Source organism: Equus caballus, unplaced genomic scaffold (genome assembly GCF_041296265.1).
Source record: "Equus caballus isolate H_3958 breed thoroughbred unplaced genomic scaffold, TB-T2T haplotype2-0000440, whole genome shotgun sequence".
NCBI lineage: Eukaryota > Metazoa > Chordata > Mammalia > Perissodactyla > Equidae > Equus > Equus caballus.
This window is the reverse complement of record NW_027222395.1, coordinates 1,257,262-1,284,880: the sequence shown is the minus strand read 5'-3', so window position 1 is coordinate 1,284,880 and position 27,619 is coordinate 1,257,262. Positions and strand designations below refer to the sequence as shown.

Below are 27,619 nucleotides of genomic sequence, written 5' to 3'. Positions count from 1 at the left end.
AGTTTGAACTCTTAAATTTGCTGGTGTTGAGCAGCTTTGCAGGCTGCATTTCCCAGGTGTACTGCGTTTCTTTAGATGAGCTATCTGGATTCTGAACTCAGTTTACATGCTGCTGTTTCAAATGGTCAAATTATTAGAGGTGCCCATTAAAGTTTTGCCTTTTTCCTTTGACATAACTGATAACCTTTGAAGGAAATGCCTTCTTCCTCTGAAGAGAATTATATCAATCACGATGGGTTTGAAATGTTCTTTTATAAGACTCACCTATGAGATTGTAGAAGGCAGGACCGTCAGAATAACGGAGCACCAAGAAGACTCGGAGTAGCTGAAGCTTGTGATCAGACCTGGGTCCAGTTGTTTGTGTCAGCAAATGGGCTGAGGGTTGGAGGTGTTGACCAAACAAGCAGGAACTTGATGGATAACCCCTCAAGATTAGGGGTTTGCAAACAAGAAAAGAAAACGCATCCACTTCTGTTGTCAAAGGAAGGTGTGTTCGGCTTGTAGGGGAGACGGTGTTTATTATCAAGTCCATGTGAGCAGTTGGGAGGCTGTGTGAGGAATGTTCCCAGAATGCCTAGTCTTACCCGAGATTAAGGTAGCTTTTAATCACTAAGTTTGTCAATGAATAATTCAAGCAAGACGTGCAGAACAAAGAAATATATATAGAAGTTAGGGTTTACTAAGGGTGCAGAGCCAGGAACACGTAAAAGAGGTGAGTACAAAGTAACAATATGCAACATAAGATAATATTTGCCCTCGAGGATAAAGTAGATGAGAGTAAGACAGACTCTGTAAGCAAGGTTTTTCTCTGTGGTAGGTTTAATAAGATCTACTACTGAATCGTTCAGAAAGCTTTTGGCTGTTAAGTAGCAGTAAAGTGAACTCAAACTGGCTTAACAATAAGTCATCAGGATGATTCGAGGCACTTAAGTATCAACAGCTCAGTGATGGCATCAAGGTCCACATTCGGTTCGCAGTTCACTTGGTCACCCTCGGTGTCGGCTTCTTCAAGGCGGGGTCCTTTCAGGGTCATAAGATGGCTGTGGGTGGTCAGCAGAGCTTTGCCTTTCCCTTTGGTTGGGCCAACTGATGCCACTTGCCCATCTGCAGATCAATAGGAGTCAGTAGGGGATAGGAAACGGGGAATAAATGGGAAGGCAGCCGTCAGTGTCTCCTACAACTAGAAAGAGTGTTCCTGGGCTATTGGACTCTAGAATCATGAGGCATGAGAAAACTCTTTAAAGACCAAATGGAAGGAAACTGCTTGAGTAGAACAAGAGCCTTTCCAAAATCAAAAAGAAAGGGCATTTCCATTTATTGAAGACCTACTACATGACGACCCCTTTGCAAACAATATTTAGCAACCACAGTAACCCTACAAAAGATGTACTATACTGCCCATTTTATAGACAAAGGAACCGAGGCTCAGAGGAGTTATTTTGTGTAAACATAGTTCCCTCTTTTCTCCAAAGCTTATGTTCTTCCATTTAACCATAGGAGAAGGGCGGTCCAGACCAGATGTTAGGTTAAGGGATTTATGTACTTTTTACACTGTACTGTGATGCGCCGCCCAATCCCTCTGAAGGACTGAGGAATGAACTCCTCTAGTCATCGGAAGCGCAGACAGCCCGCAGTCAGTTATCATCCCATGTGAGAACGGCCTCAGGTGAAGACAGACCCTTCACCCACGTTTCCGCCCTGTTTCCCAGGTGGCCGGTACTTGTTGACTAGAGTTCAGCTATAAGGACCTGTCCCCCTCTTGACTACTCTAAAGGATCATCCCAGCTTCAGCTCCCCTGTAGGGTGGGCTGAGGCATCCACGCCCCATGTCCTCCTCTGCCCAATCCTGTACCTTCTTGTCCCTATAGCAGTTGATCACAAGAGCGCTCCCTCATAAACCACTTGCATTCTGATCTCTTTGCTTCCCGGGGAAACCAGCCTGTGACGATGAGCAATTTAAAGTACTTGAGAAGATGGTATTGTAGAGACAATAATAGATACAATAATATTTTGGTTTTCTATAAAATGAAGTCGTGTGACCACAACCTAGTTTTGAAATTTTATTATTCTTTGGGCTTGCTGGGAGAAAGGAAGGGCAGAAAGGCATAGTTAAGAATGTTGACAATGGGAACTATTAAACTTTTGAATCTGATATACGTTTAATTAAGAAATGATTTTTTTTCCCCTCTACAAATTTAGAGATTTCATAAAAACCAAGAAAACCTATGGGGAGATAGTCTCATGTCGGTCTCCAATACTGATTTGAAAGCAGTGAAGTATAGTTTAGAGACAAAATAGGATTTAAAAGGAGTCAAAAGAAATAGAATGCTAACAGTAATTGCCTATGGGTCAAGGGTCATCTATGGGTAAACTCTTTCTGCTTTTCTCATCTCCTGAATATATTTTATTTCCTGAAGTAAGAAAATGGGAGAATGATTTCCTTGTGGCATCTCCTGGTTTTTATGAAACCCAGAAAGAGAGAGGTTAATTTTGGGATAGTATTTACTTCTATTTCTTGTCTTAAAAAATATTTTAGGAAGTATAGAAAGCTTTGGGAGACTCCAACACCGTATTAATATTGCTACATATTTCTTTTTCCATTGTGCATTATTGAAAATCAATGCACATATGATTAAATGACATATGAAGACAGGTAACTCTTACAGTATTTAGTAAATGGATGATTTACAAGTAGGACATTGATGAATAGAGGTAAAACTTTTCACTCATAGTGTACATAAACCCTTTAAATGTGCAAAGTTTACATTCAATTTCATTTTTTTAAAAAGCATCTGCCCCTTTAAGATTATATCATAGTGTGCAAAGCACTGGTGAAATTTATGTCACCAGAAATTCACAGTTTGCTGACTTCTCTGAGATTTCTCTTCCGATGATTGTACTGCAATAAGTGAGCATCTCTGACTGCAACCTTGAAGTGGTGAGCTTCAACCAGCACTTGTATCTGAAATGGCACATACGCAGAACTGTTAGAAATGCCCACTAATTTCAAAACCAGTCTGCCTGAGCTCAGGATGCCCGATGTTCCATCTTTAAGATCATTTGTGGAACTGACTAAAGTGCAGAAAGAGTAACTTTACAGCAAAAATCAACTCTAGATTATTTAAAGATTTACACAAAAGAAAATGATAAAATTGTTAGAAAAAATATATAGTTGAAGCCATAAAGGAAAACATTAATAAAAACATAAAGTTTACATTAAAACAAAGTTTTTTTATGGTCTAAAACAAATAAAAGTAAAAAATAAACACAAAAGTAGGACATCCTTAATAGAGTGGCAAATGTCATGAAGCTCTGTAATAACCAGTTTGGGCAAGAGCAGGGAAAACACACTCTTCCAGGAGCTCGTGGATGTGTTAATCCTCACATCCTTCAGAAGGAGCACTTTGGCAATGTCTTCTCTACATTTTAAACATGTCTATTCTTTGAATAAAATTGTTCTTCTAGGGAGCAAAGATTTATAAGGATAGTTATTACAGTATTTCAGTAAAATAAATAAATTAACCTTCCCAGGTTTTATTTGTTTGGAATTTTCCATATTCCGAATTTTCATCAATAGAGTACCGGTTGAATTATCACATATATAAACAATGACATACCATTGGGTAACAATGTTCAGGAGGAAAAGACGTCCACCAGATATAGAATAGGGTCCCTCCGCTCCCTGCCCTCGAGGAGCTTACAGTCGAGCTGTTTTTTTGTCCACTCTACAGCCAACCACGGCCCAACAGGGAGGGCCTAGGAAATATTTCTTGAAGCAGCACTTAAAAACAGAAAGTGTGCTGTGTGTCGTAGACAATACTGGAAAGATATTCACCAAGTTGCAACTTTTGTGAGGATGGTGGAAGGGATGAAGGATGGAGGACTTTTTAGCCACTTTGAAAATGTATAATTTTTTTCATAAAACAGGCATGTATTCATTTTAGAATTAAAAAAAAGATTTTAGTTTTGACTGCCGTGCCAACTATGTTGATTTAAGGAAGCGAGTTTTAGTCCAACTGCACCGTAAAGACTTTCTGCCTTTTTTTATTAAGGATGATATTTTTCTCATTTCCAGAAGAGCTTAAACTCAGAGTGGTGGCCGCAAGCACGACAGCCACTCCTGGCCCTGTTCCAGCCTGCAGTGCCTGGTCCCCTGGGATGGGGAGGAGATGTCCTAGTTAGGTGTCTCAGGAGAGCTGATGAAAATTCATTTCAAGTGCATTGTGGTTTCGAGCGAGTCCCATGAGCAACAGACATTTTCAATATCTCATAGTAGCAATAACTTACTTTGGTTTACCACTTTCAAATGGGAAAACTGCCTGTCTTTCTTCCTTTTCCCAGATTTTATCCAGCTTTGTAATGCAAACAATGACTCTCCTGTTGTTCTCACTGAAGCGCGGGTTAAAGTGGAAGGCGACATCATGCCCTCTCTTGAAATCTCAACCAAGCCTGTTTTAAACCAAAGACCAGAGTTAGTAAAATGATTCAAGCTGTGCATTTGTATCAAGTGAAGAACATGCAATTTTCTAAAAAGCAACTCATTGTATAAATACAGGATGATTTTCTAAACAGAAAACACACTGGACGTACATTAGGCCAAGGACTGGATGTAACACAGAAGCATCTGAAAGGAAGCAAGACAACGTGCTGAGTTTTTTGCCTCGTTGTCTTGGTCACGTCATTCTAGTCAGCTGTCATTCCCTCTTTACTGCCTCTACCCATGAAAGCTCCTCAAGGTTTTCTCACAGAGGTTTAGGGCCACTTTGAGGGCACTTTATGCTTTACTTTGCAGAGAATAACGGTTACCTCCTTCCTGTCCTGCCAGCCTGCTTTTAATACCTATTAACGGCAAACTGGTCACACAAATAAGAGCTTTCAAATACTTGGCTTCCTAATAGTTAACCAAAAGCCGAGTCCTGACACAGCCAGAACTAGACAACGTCGTTAAAGTTCAGTATTCTGATGCTAAGTTGTAAAGTCGTGACAATAAATGTGATAAACATTCCATGATGTGAGGTGGAACTAACAAAAGTGCTGCTTGGCTTTTTGACCCAAGTTCTTGTACTTGGATGTCAAGGCAAACACAAGTCCTGGCTGTCGAAGCACTAACTCTTTCCCTCAGTGTCTCAGCGAACCCCATAGAGCACTGACATCAGAATCAGCAGGTGCTCTGGTTTTAAAGCAACGTCTGCACTCTAGACCTTTTAACAATGATTCTCTGTATATTTTGATTCACCCAGTAATGGACACATCCACCACACTGTATCTTCCAATGATTAAATTCACAGGGAAAGGACGAAGAGAGCCAAATGGCAATAGAATTTGTATTTCACTGAATATCCAATGCCTATATTTCCTCTGCAATGAAAAGCAAGATACTGTCATCTCTACCGCCTTCAGTGTTCTTTTTTTCATGTAATTCCTCACATAGAATTTGCAGGACCAAGCAATAGCTTTTTCAGTTTAGACCACCTTAACCACTTGCTTCACTGCTGACCCTCGAACTTTAGACAACAGGATTCCGCTGCCAGTTGCGAAGAGTTCCCAATCCCACCTGGTTCACCTTTGCCATGCCTTGGCTCAGCGACTTTATAACATTTCAAAATACCTTACAGTTGGCCCAAAGATGCTCTAAGGCAAAGTGGCCTGCAGGAAGCTCAGGGCCCCTCAGCACCCAGCCCTCATCCTGTCATCCACTCCCACCGCCTTCAAGAGATTACCTCCGACTCCCCCAGGACTGCATCAGTATCTGATCTTCCAGCCAAGGAAGCCCTTGCATCCATAACATATATTTCAGATATTTTATCTTCACATACTTAAGAGTCATGGAGGAATTAGTTGTTACAACATTCTTCCCAAAGAGGTGAGAACTATGGTTAATTGTCACGATTAAGCTACGATGAGCTAACAGACTCATCTAAGGCCCCTGTGTGCAGAAAACCAAAGCAGGCGGGGGTGAAACACCTCAACACCCTGAATCACCTTCTCAGCACCCCTGGTGGTCCCTGATTCCTCAACACTCCCTGGCGGTGCCATCGCTGACAGCCAGCACACGGGCCCAGCCCACCGAGTGGCCAGTGGCCCCCTTCCTGCCTCCCAGCTACTCTCCACTTTTCTTCAAAAACATCAGCTCTGAGACATAGGCCTCAGAGTTTACCTAGAAAGATGGGTGTTATTCATGTATCAGCCAACACTGGAAAACGTTTAAAAAATAAGTTTATTATTTTGCAAAAATAAGTTAACTAAATGGTTGACACAAAAAGAGGTGCCTTGCCCACGCAGGCACATGGACAGCACTTCAGGCACCTAGATAATTCAGCTGCAGAAGGAGGTCCGTCCAGTCAGGGCATATTCTTCACTACAGCTTGGGTAGGGCTGTACGTGTGAAGGAGGGGTTCAACTAAAGTAGCACCAGATTGTATCAGTTTTAAAACTTGTATTAAGCTCTGTGCAGAATCCCCCTTAAAGACAGAGGGTTTCCAGCCTGTGTCTGACAGCACCCAGAAACCTCGGAGGCACAGGCTCATCTGAGGGCCTCAAGGGTTCATGTCCCTCTTCAACAGCCCCACACTGCTCTCGGGGCTAGCATACGGAAGAAAACACTGTCGAGTCCAGGGTTATTTTTAAAACTCCCATTACTACCACAGCAAGCACAGGACTGGAGAGAGCAGCTGAGCAGAGGGGGAAGAAGGAAATGCAGATGACTGTGGGACTGACAATCATCCCACGAGATTCCTGTTGAGGGAAAACAGGCAGGAAAGGGGCCAGGCTCAAGGCCGCTCGGCCAGAAACAGAGGAATAGGCTTAAAATCCACGTTTACTGGACTCTCAAACCAGCGCTCTCTCTCGACACTCCTCGGGCTCTGGCACCTGGAGGCTGAAACCCTGTGGAAGAGCACAAAGCCCAGAGCAAGGCCAGACACACAACCAATTTAAAAGTAATTCTGAAAACCTGAGACTAATCCGTAAAACATCTTCTCTGCTTCCCCATCCCACCCTGATTCTTTGAACATGAAAGTTCCCCATGACTGAGGAAATTTCTCTGCCTCTCAGACAGGCACAGGACTCCTTATTGTTCTGATTTCTACACACCTCTGACTATATGTTCATACACCCAGACTGCGAGCCTGAAGTTAATTTAGTTCAACGAGATTTAAGACATAAGGAAAACTACTGTAGCTGCCAGTTTGCGGCTACAGACAAAGCTGGGTGGCGGGCAGGATGCCAAGACCCCAGCATGGCCCTCTGCCAGCACCATTCCCCTCCTGCACGCATGCAGCAGATGCTGGCTGGCTGGGCCATCACTAGACACAGTGAAGGACGGGACCACTGGGGGAAAAGACACCATCATTCTCCTAGAAGGCATCTCGCCTGTTTACAAATCCCAGTTCCGTCACTCATAAGTTGAGCGACCCCACGATCTCTCTGCCTCAGTTCCTTCACCTGTGAAATGGACATAATATCTATCAAGCAATGTCATTGCGAGGACCCCATTAGAGATCGTGCCTGAAGAGCCAACACAGAGCACCGGGCAGAGCACGCGGCTCCTCCCCAATCTCCATGACAAGCAGGAAGGTGGCCAACGCCCTTATTTCCTCCCAGAAGACTTTGTGACTCCCCAACCACCCACTGCCTTGAAGAGCATGCGAATCCCGGTTTTGGAGAGCGTGCCACCCTGGCTACCAATGAATCAGACACATCAGCCTGCACGGGGGAAAGAAAACCAGAGCTTAAAGCAGGGCTTCTCAAATGCTGGTGCTTCCTGAAAATCACAGGGAGTGGCTATTTAAACTGGATACCTGGGCCTTGCCCTCAGGATATTCTTACGCAGGGGTATGTCTGCAGAACGATGACATGGGGGATGGAGGGCTTGGCTGCACAGGAGGAGAAAGTCTCAAAGACGGCTCCTGGAGGCAGTCAAGCTGAGCCGTGTTGTCCCTCCTCCACACACTCCTAGGGCCCTGGGCACCTGTGTGCTACTCAGGGCTGACACAACACCAGAAGTAGCTGAAATCCATCAAGCACGAAGTGGACAAAGGTCCTAAGATCAAAGTAACCTCAGGGATTCCCTCCTGCAGGAAGCAAACCCCGAAGGAGCCAGAATCCCAATGGCTAATACTCGGCATCCTCTGAAGAGCACGCAGACCGAGCCCGTGCTTTACCTGTGAGCACAGACACCAGAGGAACTTCTCTAGCTGGACCTTCACATACTTTGGGGCGGACAAACCCACAGTCGCCTCCAAACAGGCACGCAGCCAAGAGCTAAAAGTGTTTTCCCTATTATGTATGAAGATGTGAACTGAGCTAAGGTCCTTGGCAGCACGGCCCCGACAAAATCGTGCAGCTCTCGTCTGTCCTGACTCCCAAGGCAGAGGAGGGAGAGAAGCCTCACAGAGTCAAGGGCAGCCCTCAGTACCACACACCTGCCTCGGAAGCAAGGGTACAACCTCTCCAGTTTCCACGTGAGAGAGACAAGGGTCAGTGTGTTTCAGAGCAGGCAGGGCTCGAGAGTATTAGATCCAGCACAACTTATCAAAAGGGAAGATTCTGACACATGCTCCAAGACGAATCACCCTTGAAGACATAATGCTAAGTGACATGAGCCAGACACAGAAGGACAAACACTGTATGATGCCACTTATAAAGGACCCTAGAGTTGTCAAATTCATAGAGACAGAAAGTAGAATGAATGGTGGTTGCCAGGGGCTGGGGGAGAGATGCTGGGGACTCAGCAGTGAATGGGGACAGAGTTCCGGTTCTGCAGATGGACACTGCACAGCAGTGTGAATGTGCTCAATGCCACAGAATTGTACACTTAAAAATGGTTAAGATGATAAATTTTGCTACATATATTTTACCAGAATTCTTTTGAAAAAACACACCTTAGACCAGCTTTTTGCCTGGCTTCCAGGAAGGAAAAGGAAAAGAACATGAAAGCAAGAGACCAGGCTGCGCAGAGCGCATCAGGGGCAGCCCCCTGTGGAGCCTCGGAGCCTTAAGCCCAGCGTGCTCCACCTGAAACTTGAGGCCCTGTTTCCCCTCTGGACTTGGTGCTTCTCCAGGAAAGCCTTCTAGTGGCCTTTGGGCTCTGACCACTAAGACCTTAGCTTTACATCAGCCCCCAAAAGCTCAAAGAGAAGTGGCAGAATTTGGCACAGTGGGCAAATTACAGGGGGAGAAACAGAAGAGGAGAGAGGCAGCAGTTTGGGTTTCTAGATTCTTCACTCCATCCACTCCTGAAGAACCAGAGGCCCAGCCAAATTCCTCAGGCTCCCACTTGTCTGTGAGGCTGCCCTGAGCCCACCTCACCTCAACTTGCATTTAGGAAATTTCCTTTTTTGGGAATTTGCCTCTTCTCCACACCCACCAGTTACAGGGTATGTGGGTGTATTGAGAAAGAAATTTCCCAAAAAAGGAAAAGTGACTTCCAAAGGTTAGTCCCATCTCAGAGCCTCCTGGAAGAGAAAGGCAACAGTCAGCCCTTGGAGCCACACTAGGCCTGAAGGCCCCAGACCTAGCAGAAGTCCCCAGGCAGAAAGGCCTCTCGAAGCAGCCCTTGCAGCAGGCACCACCCCAGGGACTGCAGTCCTGCTCCTCCTCCAGGGCCTTCTGACAACCACCTTGACCCTCGCTCAGTCCCAGCCAGGCCGGTGGGTGGTGGGGCAGCCCTGCAAAGACAACCTTCCCCACTCTGCTCTCTGGAACCCTCTGGAGGTCACTCTCCCTTCAGCTGAGGAACCACTAAGAGATGCAACATGTGACGCACCTAACCTCTCTTCCAGAAGCATCCCAGGTCCCACCTTCACCCCACAATGAACGCAGAAATTCTGCAGCAATGCATTTACAAAGTTGAGTAGTTCAATTCAACAAATACTTACTAGGTTTGTGCCACCCAAGCCCAGCCCAGACAACGCAGAGAGATACCAAGAACTATCAGAGGGCCCAACAATGAAAAGAAGTCACAAACTAGTTAGTAAGACAACATTTAAACAAATAAAATGAAAACAAATAGTAACATTGTACAAAAGTCAAGCAACAATTTGAAACAGATTATAACTAAGCGTTAAGGGAACAGCCCAGCCACAAAATCTTACAATTTATTACTGCAGTAGATCAGCTCAAGAGGGATGAGTGGGTTGGGAAGGGGGAGGGCTGGAGCTAAGCTTGTCACCAGAGGTAGGATCAGCAGTAGCTACAGACTGCTCAGAGCTGCTGCCCTCGGAGACCAAACCCAAGATGGGGCCATTATATAGGCATGGTGGTCTGAGCATGCCAAGGGACGTGAGTGGTACCTACATGCTCCCTGGGTAAAAGCACACATAAGCAGTTCTGCTAGCCCTGTGGTCACCCGGATGTGCAGGGACAGCCCAGAGAAACCCCTCCATGCCAGGAATAGGCCCACCCCCATTCCACACCAGGCACTTAGCACACCAGCCAACAGGCTAACCCTGCCCCATCACCCACCTCTCTCCCAGAAATCTGACGGTGAATCCTTCCACACCTGTTAAGAACGGGCGATAGCAAGTCAAACATATTTTAATTTTTAAAAATAAAAATAATTTAAGCCACTGACCAGATCACGCAGGGTTCTCAGCCTTGGCACTGCTGTCATTTGGGGCTGGATCTTTCTGGGTTGTGAGTAGCTGTCCTGTGCATTGCAGCATGTTTAAGAGCGTCCCTGGCCTCGACCCACTAGGTGTCAGTAGCAACCCCCTCCACCACTGTGCAGTTGTGAAAACCAAAGAGGACGCCAGACATTAGCAGGTGGCCCTGGGAGGCACAACATCCCCAGTTGAGGATCATGTTTCTACTTCTGGGCACTCAAAGAGAAATCCTCCAGCATGGCTGGAATTCAGTTCACACACAAGCCTGCCTGAAAAGTTCTCCTGCTCCGGGTCTCAGGACTCTGCTGGCCAGGCCAAGGCGGGAGTCTAGGCTTTAGGAGAGCTGACCGCGGGGTTGGAGCTCCAGGATTCTGGACTGTGCTCATCCAGGGAGCGGCCATGAAGAACAAGGCCTGATGCCGAGCACTGGCGCGGCAAAGGCCCCTCCAGCCCCTGCAAGAAGGAGCCTGCCCACAAGCACTACAGCAATGGCCATTAACACTGGCCACTGGGCAGCTGGTATCTGACTGCCTCCTTCACCTAGCCTCTCTTCAAGTGCAGCCCAGATGCTTCCTTGCAACTTTCCTCACAGGACCTTCCTAGCACAAGAGGGAAAACCCTCACATGCCTGAAACGCTGTTTTAAAGGTATTTCAATGCAACTGCCACTGTTTCTTTCACTCAAAGAAATAATGCCACTTCCTTCCCTGCAGGTTCAGGGTATCTGCACCGCCCAATTTGGGCAGATTAGTACTAACTGGCTCACCAATTCAGTCTCTTCAGCTCCAAAGTCATCTCCCAGAAAGGGGGACTCCCAAAACTCTCAATCCTAGGCATCCCCCACCAAGGTGCTCTCTGCAGTCCCAGTTTTTCCTAGGACTTCTTTCTCTTCCCACGTCGCTGGCACAGTCCCACCTCTGCTCTAGCAGCACATGAAATAATACCCAACCAACACTCAGGTTGCTGGGAGACCATGGTGTACTGCAAGTGTCCCTACTCACAGCTCAGCAGCCTCCATCATTTTGGAGTGGCTCTCGGATGCAGCATGTGCCGACACAAAGGCGTCCCCAAGAGCGACCATCTTTGTGCTTGTGCAACTGAGCTGAAGGGAATAATGGATTGCGCTGGACTCCAGTTAGACCTAGAGAAAGATTTCCTAACCAGAATAATCAGTCTCCAAGGATAAGTCCAAGCAACTCTGTTTTTCGGAATGGTTCATGGCTCAGCCCAGCCTGGATGCAATCCAGTCAACTTGGAGGCCCCTTCTCTATTGTAAGTCTCTGTGGGACTTCAGAATGGGTCAGCCAGGCACAGGGAGGACAAAGGAAACCTCAAGGTTCATAGGAGCCCAGCTCCTACCCCAAGACTACTGCTCACATGACGGATGGCCAAGTGGGGAGAATACAGAGAGGCAGCGCTGGGTCTGCCTCCAGGCCTGCTTCCTCCCCGAAAGGAACTGAGGGTCCAAGCACAGCAGTTGCCTGCTCCCACCTCTAGGAATTCTAGCACCCCATAGGCACTCACTTTCAACCCAGTCATCTCAAACTACTCTAGACCACAGGTGTTTCCAGGGCAAAAACTCTCTGTGGCCCATCCATGTTGTAGAAATAGTCTCACCAGGAAGAATGAGGAAGAAAATTCTTTTTAAGAAGGAGCCAATGAGGTGATAGTCGATATAGAACTGAGAATCATACCTACTAATTCCATACCTAGATATCATACCCATTAACTCATCCCAGAAACAAAACAGAGAAAGCAACATATCACAAAGATTAGGACCCAAGTGTGGAAACAACCCAATTATGGCCTACTCACATATGAGCTTTAATAACCCCCCTAAAATCCAGGTGTCCCAATAGTCCACAAGGTCCTTGGAGAGGACAGTCATCTCTGCTCACACTTCCAGAAGTCTGCTCTCAACCCTGCAGCAAAGATATGACGTCGGGGTGGGGGGTGGGGGGGTCAACCTATTTTACACGGTGTGACTATGTTTTTTAGGACAGTCCCAATTGAAAAATGCTGCCCACGTGAATGCACACACACACACACACTCAAACAGAACAGGAAAAGGTAATCAAATCTTCCATCTTCAACCCTTTTAAAGCTTGGAATTCAGTCATACTTCAGATTAGTTAGGAGAGACTAATCTCCTTCAGAGAAAAAGTCAGGAGATGAAATGCGGCGGGGGGGGGGGGGGGAGAAAGAGCCAGAACGTTCCACCTGCTTGGTTTTCAGGTTTGCCTCTGGACCAACAGCAGTAAACACTAGTCCAGCCCAGGATGCAGGAAGCAAACCAAGTAAGCAGCAGGGCAGGAAGGAGCCCGCATGCCACAGCTTAGTGACCACAAGAACACTGACCCCATGACCAGGAGGCCTCTGAAAACCGAATGGGATGAGTGAGACCAATCACAGCAACGGAACTGAGAGGCAGTCCTGGGATTACAGTGCGTGAATGCACGTGTGCTCAACTTCCACACACACGCCCAGAGCCAGCCCCCATCTGCCCACAGGTCCACAGCCTGCTCCACTTCTCTCTGCCTAGGAGCGCTCTACCGAGTCCACTTCCTATCAGCCTTGAACAGAAGGGCCTTCTTTCCTCACTACTTACTCTCACCCACAACCACTACACATGCCTCAAACTAAAGGTCTGAGTTCTAAGGACCATCTCTACAAGCTGCCACAAGTTCTTAAAAAATTCCAGGCTCCCAAACAGAAGCCCAAGCGAAGAGCACACAGCTGCTGTGCTCAGAGACGACGCAGATGAAGCTGAGTTGAGGGGCATGGCAAAGGCTGGGAGACGGGGAGTGGGCAGAGGAGGACACTCACCATCTCGTCCAAGGCGTAGCGCAAGAGGCCGTGCTTGTAGAGGATAAAGAACCGCCACTGCCATTTCTGCAACGGAGCATAGAGTGAGTGGTTAGGAGGGCTCTGGCTGCGATCTCTGCTTCTTGAGTCCCTGTGTCTGACAAATCTGTATTTACGGAACGCTGGTTCCATAGCTTCCATTGCTAGGGCAGACGGCATGAAAAGAGGGACCCATGGTGAAGAACGGTGATGTGCTAGCTAGGGGAGAGGCCCAAACCACCCACTGCGATTCCACACGAGTTAAGGAGATTTAACGAGACACCTGGTTTATTTTAATTTGCAAGCTCCTCGGGAGAAGAGATGGTGTGTTGGTCACCTTTTTGTATTCTTCATCGACTAACATGTGTCAGTATTTATTTGATGAATTATCTGACATGATATGGGATAACCTGAGAATGCCAGGCACTAATTCCCCACTTCTGAAACAATCTGCTATAAAAGCGTTGTTCCAATGATCCACAGGGAGTGGGAGACAGGGAAAAAGACAGCCGGGCTCCAGTACTCACTGAGGAGGAGCAAACTAACAAAAATCAAACCTGAGAAAGAGCAAGAGCAGCAGGAACAACTCCAACGTCCGGGAATGACGAACCGGCAAGGAGTACCCCCTCTACTCCCCACCCAAAGGCCAGCTGCTGGGGGCCAACAGTGGGCCGACAGCACTGACAGCAGAACAACAAGGACCTGAAGATAGACGCCTTCCTTTTGGTGGGGGGAAAACATGTCTAGAACATGAGACTGTTGGTCCCTGAATCCCAAAGATCATTATGAGGATCCATGACCTATTTTCAACATTTCATAAAGCCCAACAAAATTCGTACTTTTCTGGCAATAAGGCCACAAGAACTAAGTAAAATACCATGCTCTGCTTTGGGCCAGAATTATATCATTTATAATAATGATTTTCCCATCAGAAGCTGGAGATGGCAATTCTGTATGACCTAAATATAAAACAGGAAGGGGAACTGCTCCCTAGTTGCTGAAGTCATTGGAACACAGTCACCCCTGTGGTCCTCCCGCCTGGGTGGCAGGAACAGGATACTCAAACGGCCTTGCAAAGAGGACCTGTAGAGGGCTGGTTCTGCCCTTGGTGTCCAGGGAGAGGCCACGTGGACTCTTCTTGAGAAACATTTTCAAGACTCCTACTTGCTGTTTTAAAGTCAAAATCCATTCCAGAAGGAATTCCAAACACCCCAGATACAACGCAGGGTCTGTGGGGCACTGTGGCCCCCACCCCAGAGTGCGGCTTTCAGGCTGGGGGCAGCAGAGACCAAGAGGCAGGGCAGAAGCTCTCTGGAGGAGCCAGGGATGGGAAGGAAGCAGAGATGGAGCAATTTAGAGGGTGCAGGTGGCAGCACTTGGAAGCAAGCCCGTGGAAAAGGAAAGCATGTGTTTTAACTGGAGTCAAATCCAAAGGGGCTCCCTGGCAGAGGAACAAACCACTGGTCAGGGACAATGTTGGTTTGACCATCTCACTGCTCCCAGCAGCCTGTGCACAGCAGGGACCTGTCCTGGGCTGGGGTGCCCAGGAGAGATGAGGCAAAAGCAATGCTGGCCCTTGAGGCCCTTAACCCCTCACTAGGCTCATTTGCTGAGCGCCCAGCCTGAAGCACCGGATGGAAGAGGGGAGCTGCAGGAGGCAGGGCCTCGGCCCTGAAGGAACTGGGAACCTAATTAGCATAATACAAACATTTGCCAAACTGCTCTTTTGCCTTTTCCATTTAACTGTTTCTACAGTCAAGAGGACCCATGAAACAGGTGGCACCACATGAGAGCACCTCATTTTGAAGCAAACACCTATGAGCTCATGAAATGGGGGTTCCCTGCTCATCCTGCCATCCCACAACCCACTGTCCAGCTCCCTATCTCCCTCTTCCACTTGGCCAGTTTGCCCTTAGATGGGCCCTTCTCCAGTCCCTCCCACCCAGAGAATTCACTCTGACGCCCTTACCCGAGACCGATGCACTGGGTTGTCAAGGTGAGTCCCATCTGGAGCCAGGAGCAGCCAGCCAGCGTAAATGGGTTTTGCCTGGAGGAGTGAAAGGAGAGCAGATCATCAGTGGTCTTGGACCAAAGAGAGAGAGAACAGGTTCAACAGCCAAGTTAATGACAAACACTCTCTGGAAACACAAGTCACCTCTGCTTAGCACACTCCATGCATCTCATTCCCCAGCCACAGGCTGAGTCTCCAAGAGAGATGTCTGACAGCAAGAAACTTGTGGGAGGTCTGCAGCATCTGGTGTGGAGAGGAGAATGCAAAACCCAGCGGAAGTCTGAAAAACTGCAGAGTAGAGGAACTCCTAGGAAACAGATGCCTCCTTCAAGCTCCTGTTCGAGCCACCAAGATCAGAAAACAACGGCATGTTCTTCAATAACCATCTGAGTGCCGATGTGTGCCAGGCGAACAACACAGTCAAAAGTCCTCATCCTAATGGCACAAAGCAGGGCCTGGGAGAAGAGAGACCCCTTCAGTGATGGCAGCCAGCGTGGGCCAAACCACTGTTGACTTCCTGGTTGTACGACCCTGGGCTGAAACCCTCTGAGCTTCAGTTCTCCCACTTGAAAGGTGGGGGCGATAACAATTATATCTACACCTCACGAAACTTATGTGAGGACTGATGACACAATGCAAGTAAAACTCAGCACAGGAATGGAAAACAGTGCAGCCACTGTGGAAAAGTCTGGCAGTTCCTCCAAAGGTTAAGTGAAGAATTCCACTCCTTGGTATATACACCCAAGAAAACTAAAAGCAGGTGCTCAAATAAAAACGCAGACGTGAACGTTCATGGCAGTCCTATTAAACAGTCACCAAAGAGTGGAAGTCACCCCAACATCCATCATCAGAGGAAGGGATAAACAAAAGGTGGCCTAGCCACACAACGGAATCTTATGCAGCTATAAAAAGGCACAAAGTACTGACAATGCTAACACATGCATGAACCTGGACATTATGCTAAGTGAGAGCAGACCCAAAAGACCACATGGCGCATGATCCCACTTCTATGAAACATCCAGAACAGGTACATGTACAGAGACAGAAAGCAGACTGATGGGTGCACGACACGGAGGGAGTGGGAAATACGGGGTGACTGCTAACAGGTAAGGGATTTCTTTTCAGAGTAATAAAAATGTTCTGGAATTAGACAGTGGAGATGGTTGTATGACTTTGTGAATATGCTAAAAATTACTCTGTATACTTTAAAAGGGTGAATTTTACAGTCTGTGAATTATATCTCAAAAAAAATCATAGCAGAAAAACACACTGAGCAGTGTCTGGCCTATGAGTTCAATCAATGTTAGCTATGATTATATTTTTTTATATCCAAAGAGTTTCTCCTCCCCCAAGACCATGGCAGTCGGAGCTCAGCGTGAGCTAAAGATCTGGACAGCCACTCTGACTCCATCCCCCTTTTCAGCCAGAGCCAGCTGGAGAGAAAGGGCGGGGAAGGCACAACCAGGCCAATTTGTCCACTGCCCTCTGGAGGGCAGGACACAAATAAAGCCCAAACCCTCTGCCTGCTGTCGACACACACACTGATCTCCGGGTGAGCCTAAGGGCTCCTCTGGAAGTGCTTTTTATTCAATGCTCTCCAAACCAGGAGGCCCTGTCACACCTCTTCAGCTGGCAGCCTGGAATCTGTGGACTCAGAGAGGAAAGGTCATTTGCCAGAGATCACACACCATCTGCCAAGAAGAACTCTCTTTTCTTGGCTTCTGCAGGTTCCTCAAGGCCCCCCAGGAAAGCAATGGTTTTTCCCTGTGAATGTGAACAGGGCACGTAAGTAGGGGCTTCAGGCAAGGGGCATGGAGAGGCCTGAAGAAAGTGAAAGACTGGCTTTGATGGACACAAGAGTGGGCACTGGCAGGTAACCAGGGGTTAGAGGGACACAACCCAGGAGGGCCATGGGGTATGTGGAATGAAATTCTGCCTGGGAAAGCAGAAGCAAAGAGAGTAGAGGTCTGTTTTCTCAGCAAACACCAGCAGCACCCAGCCATCCCCAGGCAGGTGAGCACGCTCGGCTGCTCTCCCGCACCACTCAGGGATTCACACACTTATCAGACCCCATCAAAGCTTGCACACAGGATGGAGCGGTCAGCACTGGGGCAGGACAACCCCCTGTGTGTATCCTGGGCCAGGTGACTTCCCCACTTTGCCCCTCAGCCTGCAGTTCCGTGACCTGTGAAACCAGGAAGTTGGACGACGAGGTCATGTCTCCTCCATTTCTGTCCAGCTTTTATTGTACATCAGCCTCCCAGTCTCTGGCTGCAGGGCTTTGAGACAGCTTCACATTATCAGCCACATCTGGGCTTTCCCCAAAAGCGGCAGTGGGAGACCCAAGGGCTAGCACAAGTTCCCTCAGAACCCAGTCTTGGTCTCACCCTGGCCCACCACTGGTGTCCTTATTCACTCAACAAACATATACTCAGCTGACTGTGTGCATAGCCCCCATGTGCTGTACAGCAGGGAGCCTGCCAGCACCCACCTCGATTGGCCATGATTTTTTTCTTTTCTTTTTTTTTTTTTTGCTGAGGAAGATTAACCCTGAGCTAACATCTGTGCCAGGCTTCCTCCACTTTATATATGGGTCACCGCCATAGCATGGCTGACAACTGGTGTAGGTTCACACCTGGAATCGTAACCCGCAAACCCAGGCCGCTGAAGCCGGCCACACTGAACTTAACCATTATGCCACGGGGCTGGCCCCTGGCCATGACTTCTTTATACAGATCACCCCAAGGGAGACCCTTCCAGGTCGGCAGGTTGTATAGAAACGTAGGAAGGCCAGGTCAACACCGGGCATAGGGCCAGAAACACGTGCTCTGGGAGGAGGAGCAGGCTGGGAAGTGGGTATGTTCTATCAAGAGCATTTTCCAAGGCAAACCCACGGTGACTGAAGGCAGACAACAGCTGCCTAGGGCCAGGGGGATGGAAGGATTGGGGAATGACAGCTAAGAGGTACAGGATTTCTTTCCAGGATGATGAAAATGTTCTAAAATCGATTGTGGTGATGGTTGCACATCTCTGGGAATATACTAAAAATCACCAAACTGTACAATTTAAATGGATCAACTGTATGATATGTGAATTTCATCTCAATAAAGCTGTTTAAAAAGTCTGTGGAAGCAGAGATAAATGAGAAACTGCTCCTACCTTCACGGGTTCACAGTCCAAAGGAAATAGAGAGTCCTTTTCCCAAACCTAAGGAAGCCAAATCTGGGGAGGTACTGGGGGGGTCACTATGTAAGTCTTCAAGTGACTCTGCCCCCACAGCCAGATTTGGGAAACTTCATTCAAAGAGACAGGGACAAGGTTCCAAAGGGCAGTGACCCAGTCCATTGGTTTGTAGGAAGAGAGCTGGAACGTGCCAGGCACAGAGGCCAGAGAGGCAGCAAGAGGCAGCAGGCGCAGGCTGACGGGGTAGAGGGTGGAGCAAAGAGTTCCTAAAAGGGCTGACTTGGTGCCCACAGCTGGATGACAAGAGCCTCCAGATGTCTACTGGGCCATTCTACCTCCTCAGGAGACAGGGAGGTACCTGCCACCCTGCACAGCCATCCAACTGAGCAAATGACCGTGAAGGAGGTGAGGACCCCCAACCCCACCACACAGGAGGGCGGCCTGAGGTGGAGAGGACTCTCTGGGCACAGGCACAGCTAAAGCAAAGGCACAGAGGCAGGAATGACTGCGTTTGAAGGGCTGGTGAGGAAGGAGCCAACCTAACCACACAAAGCCGCTCCTGCTGCTTCCCTCCTCAAGCTCCCCAGCACCTCTACTGCGAGCCCCAGGACTAGAACCCACCCCACATGCCCGAGAGCCCAGCGCCAGGACAGCCTGTGGTCCTGAGCCGGCCACCCTGTCCTCAGCCCACAGGTGTGGGAAGGGCCTCCCAGGAAGTGCTGCTGCTTCTCCCACCATTTCTGACTGTCTAAACACGCCAGCAGCAGGCCCGGCCGTGGCGCTAAGTCCAGAAGTGCCCCCCAGAGCCACTGTCCCCACAGGACCAGAGGCTCACAAGCAGTTTGTAAGGCAGCACTGCTCCCTCTCAGGCCTCACCGTCTGTCCTGGAGAGGGGCCTCTGACAGGCTTGAAGGCATTCTCTTCCTGAGAGCCCCATAATGACAGACACACAGACTCTCAACAGACAACCCAAAAGGAAGCTGGCACAGGGGAGCGTGTCTAGAAACTCTTAGTGGTATGCTAGCTTTGTTGTTTTCTGACAGGGTGGCTGGGGTTTCTGTTTTTGTTTCTGTCTTTTGAGGGAGAGACGGGGACAGGAGAAGCAGGGATCTGTTGTTGATACCGAGGAGCTGAGCAGTAAAGATCCAAAGGACAGGACTGAGTTCTGTTTCAAGCAGGCCACCCCAGAGGAAGCACACTGGTCCAGATCCCACATAAAAGTGACCACACAAGAGTGTCCTCTGAGCTACTTCCCTTCAGTTAAACTCAGCCTCCCCTCACAGACCCAATCAACTGGAGGCTGCACTCCTGGCTGGCTTCTGGGAAGAGGCTGCTGGCGGTCCGGGCATACTCCTCACCCCAAAGCCCTTTCGAAAATGGTTCCCTGAAACTTCTGCTTCCTGGAAGATGGAGTAGATGTAATTTTGTCCATTCCTCCTACTAAGTACGAATAAAACCCTGGACATAGTACATAAGACAAACCTAAGAAGACTGAAAGGTGGAGAGACAAAGGCAGATGGGCTGGGAACCTTGGAACCTGAGAAACGACATGGAGGTATGGTGTCCTGGGTTTTCTTTTTGCCTCATTGTCCCAGACTGGGGACTGCAGGAGCCAGCAACCTAAAAGTGCCAACAAGCACAGATAAAAAGAAGCCCCAATAAAAGCCTGTTCTCTCTGACTGAAGCACCAGGCAAGGGACAGCTGGGTGAGAGAGAGAACTCTCAGACAACAGCCACCCTACTCCAGACACACACCACAGAAAAGATGCAGCTCCACCCTGACCAGCAAGGGCTACACTTCCACCTTGCCAGCTCAGAGGTGCCCTAGCATCCCTGCCAGGGAAGGGTCAGGAGGCCAGATAGGGAGCTGGGACTTTCATTCCCACCCAGCAGTTCCGAGGCCCCCTCCCTTTCCCTGCTGGGGTGATGATGGAGGAGGGCACGTGGGGAGCTGAACTCCCACCTCCCCTGGCAGTACCAAGGAACCTCCCACCTCAGGTGTCAGTGCAGGCCAAGTGGAGAGTCTGGACTTCTACCTCCACCTGAAAGTAAAAGGCAGTGGTCCCCCTTCCCTGCTGGAGCAGTGTGAGAAAGAGCTGACTGAAAGAGAAGGATCAAACGCAATCCAGAGTCACCCAACATAACGTGAAAATGTCCAAGTTTCAACAGAAAAATCACCATTATACCAAGAAGCAGGAAGGCTGCAAAGTCAATGAACAAGACATTCGATGGACGCCAACATGGCGGTAACAGACGTGTCAGAACCACCTGACAAGGATTTTAAAGCAGCCATGCTAAAAGCTTCAACAAGAAATTATGAACATGCTTGAAATAAATGAAAACACAGAAAGCTTCAGTAAAGAAACAGGAGATATAAGAACCAAACAAATTATGAAACTGAAAAATACAATAACTGAAATAAAAAGCACAATGGATGGGCTCAACAGCAGAATGATGGGAGCCAAGGCAAGAATCAGTGAACTGGAAGACAAAACAATAAAAATTACGCACTCAGGGGCTGGCCCCGTGGCCGAGTGGTTAAGTTCATGTGCTCCGCTGCAGGCGGCCCAGTGTTTCGTTGGTTCGAATCCTGGGCACGGACATGACACTACTCATCAAACCACACTGAGGCAGCGTCCCACATGCCACAACTAGAAAGACCCACAACAAAGAACATACAACTATGTACTGGGGGGCTTTGGGGAGAAAAAGGAAAAAAATAAAATCTTTAAAAAAAAATTACCCACTCAGACAGCTGAGAGAAAACAAACTGAAAAAAATAAATAAATATGAGAAGAACAGCATTTAGGAACTTGTGAGACTATAACTTGTGGAACTCTGTCATCAGAGTCCTGGAAGGAGAGGGGGTTAGGGCAGAAAAAGCACTTGAAAGAATGGCTGAAAACTCCCCAAATTTGTCAAGAGTGGCAACCTATAAATTCAAGAAGCTGAGTGAATTCCAAACGATAAACTCCAAAGAAATCCACACCAAGACAGAAATTTAATTAATATCAAAAACAAATATCAAAACTAAAGACAAGGATAAAATCTTGAAAGTAGTCAGAGAAAACAACAGCTTATAGATAAGAGAAAACCAAATATAATTAAAGCAGATTTCTCATTGGGAACCACAGAGGCCAGAGGGACGTGGCACAATGCTTTTCAGGTGCTGAAAGAAAAAAACTGTCAAGAATTCCACACCCAGTGAAAATACCCTTAAGGAAAGAAAGGGAGATTAAGACATTCTCAGACAAAGGAAAACTGAGAGGATCTGTTAGCAGACTTACCGTAAAAAATATGGCTAAAGGAAGTTCTCTAAACAGAAAGAAAATGATAAAAGAACGAACCTTGGATCATCATAAAGGAAGCAAGAATACAGGAGGCAAAAATACATGTCATCAGGCTTCCCTTCTCTTGAGTTTTCTAAATTATGTTTGATGACTAAAGCAAAACTTACAACAGTGTCTGGTGCATTCTAAATTATGTAGAGGAAACATTTAAGACACTTACATGGGGAATGGTAAAGGAACGTAAAAGGTACTCCCTTTCCTTGAACAGGTAAAATGACACCACTAGTAGGCTGTGATAAACTATATATATATGTATAAAACGTAATGCCTTGAGCAATCACTAAAAAATCTATACTGAAAAAATCACTACAGATAAATATAAAATTTATCATAAAAAAATCAAACCCTAAGAAAAAAAATTCAAGGAGAAAGAGAAATGAAAATCAAAGAGAACAAACAGCAAATAAAAAATAATTATAGCCTAACATATCAATAATTATATTAAATGTAAATAGTCTAAACATGCCAATTAAAAGACCGAGACTGAAACAGTAGATGAAAAAAAATGATCCAACTATACACTGTCTACAAGAAACTCATGGCAAACATAATGATACAGACAGGATAAAGTAAAAGAATGGTAAAGATACATCTTGCAAATATTAAAGGAGAGCAAAGTTGCTATGTTAGTAACAAAGTAGACTTCAAAATAAAGAAAATGACAAGAGACAGAAAGAATATTATATAATAACAAAGGCTCAATTCATCAAGAAGACAAAGCAATCCTAAATGTATAGGCACCAAATAACAGATCTGCAAAGCACTGTGAAGAAAAACTGACAGAACTAGAAAGAAAAAAAAATAAACCCACAATTACAGTTGGAGACTTCAACATTCCTCTTTCAATAGTTCATAGAATAACTAGACAGAAAATCAGCAAGGAACCAGAGCAATCAACAATACCATCAACCAACAGAATCTAATTGATAGCTGTTAGAACAGTCCACCAAACAACAGCAGGTTATACTTTTTTTTTAAGTGCCCACAGAACATAGACCACGACAGATCCTACCTTGGGCCATAAAACAAATCTCAATAGAATCAAAGAACTAAAATCAATGTTCTCAGACCACGACGAAACCATACTAGATATCAGTATGAGAAAGGTAACAGGAAAATCTTCAAACATTTGGAAACTAAACAATACACTTCTAAATAATCTTTGGGTCAAAGAAGGAACCTCAAAGGAGATTTAAAAAAACACTGACATATTGGGGGCCGGCCCAGCGGCGCAGTGGTTAAGTTCACGTACTCCGCTTCAGTGGCCCAGGGTTCGAACCACAGGTTCGGATCCTGGGTGCACACCTAGCACTATTCATCAAGCCATGCTGTGGCAGCATCCCACATAAAATAGAGGAGGACTGGCACAGATGTTAGCTCAGTGACAGTCTTCCTCAAGCAAAAACAGGAGGACTGGCAACAGACGTTAGCTCAGGGCCAATCCACCTCTCACACACAAAAATAATAAATAATGACATCAAAATTTGTGGGACACATCTAAAGCAGTCCTGAGAGGGAATGTTATTGCACTAAAACACTTACATTAGAAAAGAGGAAAAGTTTCCAATCAGTAAGCTCCCACCTCAAGAATCTAGAAAAAGAAGTACAAAATATACCCAAACCAAGAAGGAAATAAAGACAGGAGCAGAAACCAATTAAACTGAAACAGAAAAAGAGTAAAATCAATGAAACGAAGAACTGGTTCTTCGAAAAGATCAATAAAATTGATAAACTTCGTGCAAGACTGACCAAAAAAAAGAGAGAAGACACAAATTAAAATTAGGAAATACCACTATAGATCCTGTAGACATCAAAAGGACAAGGGAATATTATGAACAATTCTACAAACATTAATTTGACAACTTAGCTGAAATGGACCAATTTCTCAAAAAAACCCCAGATAATCTGAATATAACCCTATAACTATTAAGAAAATTGAATATGTCAAAAGGGGCAGAGCAAAATGGCGGGGTGAGCTGACCCGGGATTCTCTCCCCTCCAAAATACAACAAAGGATTGGAAAAACTGAATTTCAGAGAATAAACATAATGCCAGCACGTGAGAGACCTACAATACCAAGAAGGCGGAGATCATAAACCCTACTTACAGCCTTGGAGGCGCTGGAACGGTAGGAGAGAACACTGCTCCCTCACCTAGAGTCTGCGATCGCTGCTGCATGGGTCGGGAAGGAGCACGGTAGGGGCTGCGCGACACGGGATCACCCAGGACTCCTGCTGCTGGTTCAGTGGAAACCTGCTGACGGGGGCAAAGCTTCCGTCCGTGGGGACCCCATAAACCAAGGGCCTCGGGAGACCAGAGAACAGAAGTGATCTGAACCCAGACCGGCGCGTGAGAGTAACAGCCCCTCCCTCGCGGCAAAGCAAGTGGACGCAGCCATATTGCCCCAAGGCGAGAGCTCATAACATGCCGCTCTCGACGCCCACCTAGTGGCGACAGGCTGTAACTGCAACCGAATTCTACCACCATGTGAAAAAACCGCTCCTCTACCATCCAGCAATTTATAAAAGCCCCAGACCAGAAGGAAAACAATAAAAACATAGAATTAAATCCTGAGGACTTGGAATTAGGTAAACTAAGTGATGATGAGTTCAGAGCAGCTATAATCAAAAAACTCAATGAGGTAGAGAGAAAGATAGAGAAACAAGCCGAGTTCTGAAGTTACTGCACCAAAGAGACTGAAATCATAAAGAAGAATCAAACAGAATTACTAGAGATGAAAAACACAATGAACCAGATAAAACAGAATACGAATTCCCTGAACGCCCGTGTAGACACCATACAAGAGAAAATTAACATAATTGAAGGTAGACAGACTGAATGGCTCCAGACAGAGGAAGAAAGAGAACTAAGAATTTAAAAAAATGAGGAAAATCTCCAAGAGATAACAGATTCAATGAGGAGTAAGAACATAAGGATCATAGGAATTCCTGAGAATGTGGAAAAGGAAAATGGAGCAGAAAGTGTGCTTAACGAAATTATTGAAGGGAACTTCCCAAATCTAGGGATTGACAGAGAAATGTGTGTAGAGGAAAGTTTCAGATCTCGTAGATTTGTCAATGTAAAGACACCTACTGCAAGGCACATAGTAGTAAAATTGGCAAAAAGGAAGGATAAGGAAAGAATACTCAGGGAAGTAAGAAAAAAAGAGAGGATAACCTATAAAGCAGCCCCTATCAGACTGTCAGCGGATTTCTCTACAGAAACCTTACAAGCAAGGAGAGAATGGAGTGACATATTCGAAGCTTTAAAAGATAAAAATATTCAGCCAAGATTGTCTATCAAGCAAGAATTTCCTTCAGATATGAGGGAGAAATTAAATCTTTTCCAGACAAACAAAAGCTAAGGGAATTTGTAACTAAAAGCCCTCCATTACAAGAAATCCTCAAGAAGGCTCTCATACCTGAAAGAAAAAAGGGAGAAAGGGGACACAATCCACAGACTAGGGAGACCGACGGATAGAACCAGAACAGGAAATCAAATATTCAACTATAGCATTAAGGTAAAGGTAAGGAAACTACCAAAGCAAGGACGATCTTATCACTCTAACTACAAATTCATAAGACGAGTTGGAATAAAAATGAAAATAATTATTTAGGAGGAGAAGAGCAAAGGGTCTAAATCAGTATTGGTCAAGTAAGTAAGAGACCACCAGAGAATAGACTATATTATGCACGAGATTCGAAATACAAACTTCAAGGTAGACACTAAAATAAAGTACAGAACAGAGTCACAAATCATAAATAAGGAAAAATCTAAGAAACCCAGCATAAGAAATGGCAGTATTAAATGGGTAGTCTAAAGCACACAGGAAAAGAAACGCGGGAAAACAAGATAATGAGCGATAGATTGATAGCATTAAGTCCACAGGCATCAATAATCACTCTCAATGTGAACGGATTGAACTCTCCAATAAAAAGACAGAGAGTGGCAAAATGGATTAAAGAACAAGATCCAACAATTTGTTGCCTCCAGGAAACACACCTCAGCCCCAAGGACAAACACAGACTCAGGGTGAAGGGGTGGAGGACAATACTTCAAGCTAATAGCAAGGAAAAAGAGGCAGGTGTTGCAATTCTTATATCAGACCAAGTGGATTTCAAAATGAGACAGGTAAAGAGAGACACAGAGGGACAATATATAATGATCAAAGGGACACTTCATCAAGAAGAAATAACGCTTATAAATAGCTATGCGCCCAACACAGGAGCACCAAGATTCATAAAGCAACTATTAACAGACCTAAAGGAAGATGTTAAAAACAACACAATAATAGTAGGGGACCTCAACACCCCACTCACATCAATTGACAGATCATCCAGACAGAAAATCAACAAGGAAACAGTGGAGCTAAATGAAAAACTAAAACAATTGGACTCAATAGACATATATAGATCACTTCACCCTGAAAGAGCTGAATACACATTCTTCTCAAGTGCACATGGAACATTCTCAAGGATAGAACATACGTTGGGAAACAAGGCAAGCCTCTACAAATTTAAAAAAATTGAAATAATAACAAGCATCTTCTCCGATCATAGCGCTATAAGGCTAGAAATTAATTACAAGAAAAAAGCTGAGAAAGGCACAAAGATGTGGAGACTAAACAACACACTACTGATCAAGCAATGGATCATTGAAGAAATTAAAGAAGAAATAAAAAATACCTGGAAACAAATGAAAATGATAGCATGCCATACCAACTCATATGGGATACAGCAAAAGCTGTATTAAGAGGAAAATTCATCGCAATACAGGCACATCTTAACTAACAAGAAAAATCCCAAATAAGTAACCTTAAAGTACATCTAACTGAACTAGAGAAAAGAGAACAAATGAAGCCCAAAGTCAGCAGAAGGAGAGAAATAATAAAAATCAGAGCAGAAATAAATACTATTGAAACAAAAAAGGCAGTACAAAGGATCGATGAAACAAAGAGCTGGTTTTTTGAGAAGATAAATAAAATTGACAAACCACTAGCCAGACTTACAAAGAAAAAAAGAGAGAAAGCTCAAATAAACAAAATCAGAAATGAAACAGGAGAAATAACAGACTCTACAGAAATACAACGGATTATAAGAGAATACTACAAAAACTATATGCCAACAGAATGGATAACCTAAAGGAAATGGATAAATTCTTGGACTCCTACAATCTCCCAAAGCTCACTCAAGAAGAGGCAGACAATTTGAACAGACCAATCACAAGGAAACAGATTGAAACAGCAATCAAAAACATCCCAAAGAATAAAACCCCAGGACCAGATGGCTTTCCTGGGGAATTCTACCAAACTTTCAGAGAGAATTTAATACCTATCCTTTTCAAGCTATTCCAAAAAATTAGGAAGGATGGAACACTTCCTAACACATTCTATGAGGCCAAAATCACGCTGATACCAAAACCTGACAAGGACACCACAAAAAAAGAGAACTACAGGCCAATATCACTCATGAATACAGATGCAAAAATTCTAAACAAAATTTTGGCAACCAGAATTCAGCAATTCATCAAAAGGATCATACATCATGATCAGGTGGGATTCATACCAGGGACACAGGGATGGTTCAACATCCGCAAATCAATCAACGTGATACACCACATCTACAAACT

The 27,619-nt window shown here is 45.7% G+C and overlaps 1 long non-coding RNA gene and 1 other non-coding gene across 2 annotated transcripts in view; one reads left to right on the top strand and one right to left on the bottom strand.

Annotated features, from left to right (window-relative positions):
• Positions 1 to 801: 801 nt before the first annotated feature.
• LOC102150966 (translation initiation factor IF-2) overlaps positions 802 to 27,619 on the bottom strand; it is a 96,704-nt gene continuing 69,886 nt past the window's right edge. The window contains exons 3-7 of the long non-coding RNA XR_011436144.1: positions 15,417 to 15,494; positions 13,430 to 13,495; positions 10,465 to 10,501; positions 4,288 to 4,449; positions 802 to 2,962 (exon numbers count right to left, since the gene is read on the bottom strand). This is a non-coding gene — a long non-coding RNA (translation initiation factor IF-2). The remainder of the gene's footprint in view (positions 2,963 to 4,287; positions 4,450 to 10,464; positions 10,502 to 13,429; positions 13,496 to 15,416; positions 15,495 to 27,619) is intronic.
• MIR8942 (microRNA mir-8942) lies at positions 10,874 to 10,976 on the top strand. Its single transcript, NR_127936.1, has one exon. It is a non-coding gene; the product is annotated as a microRNA 8942 (primary transcript).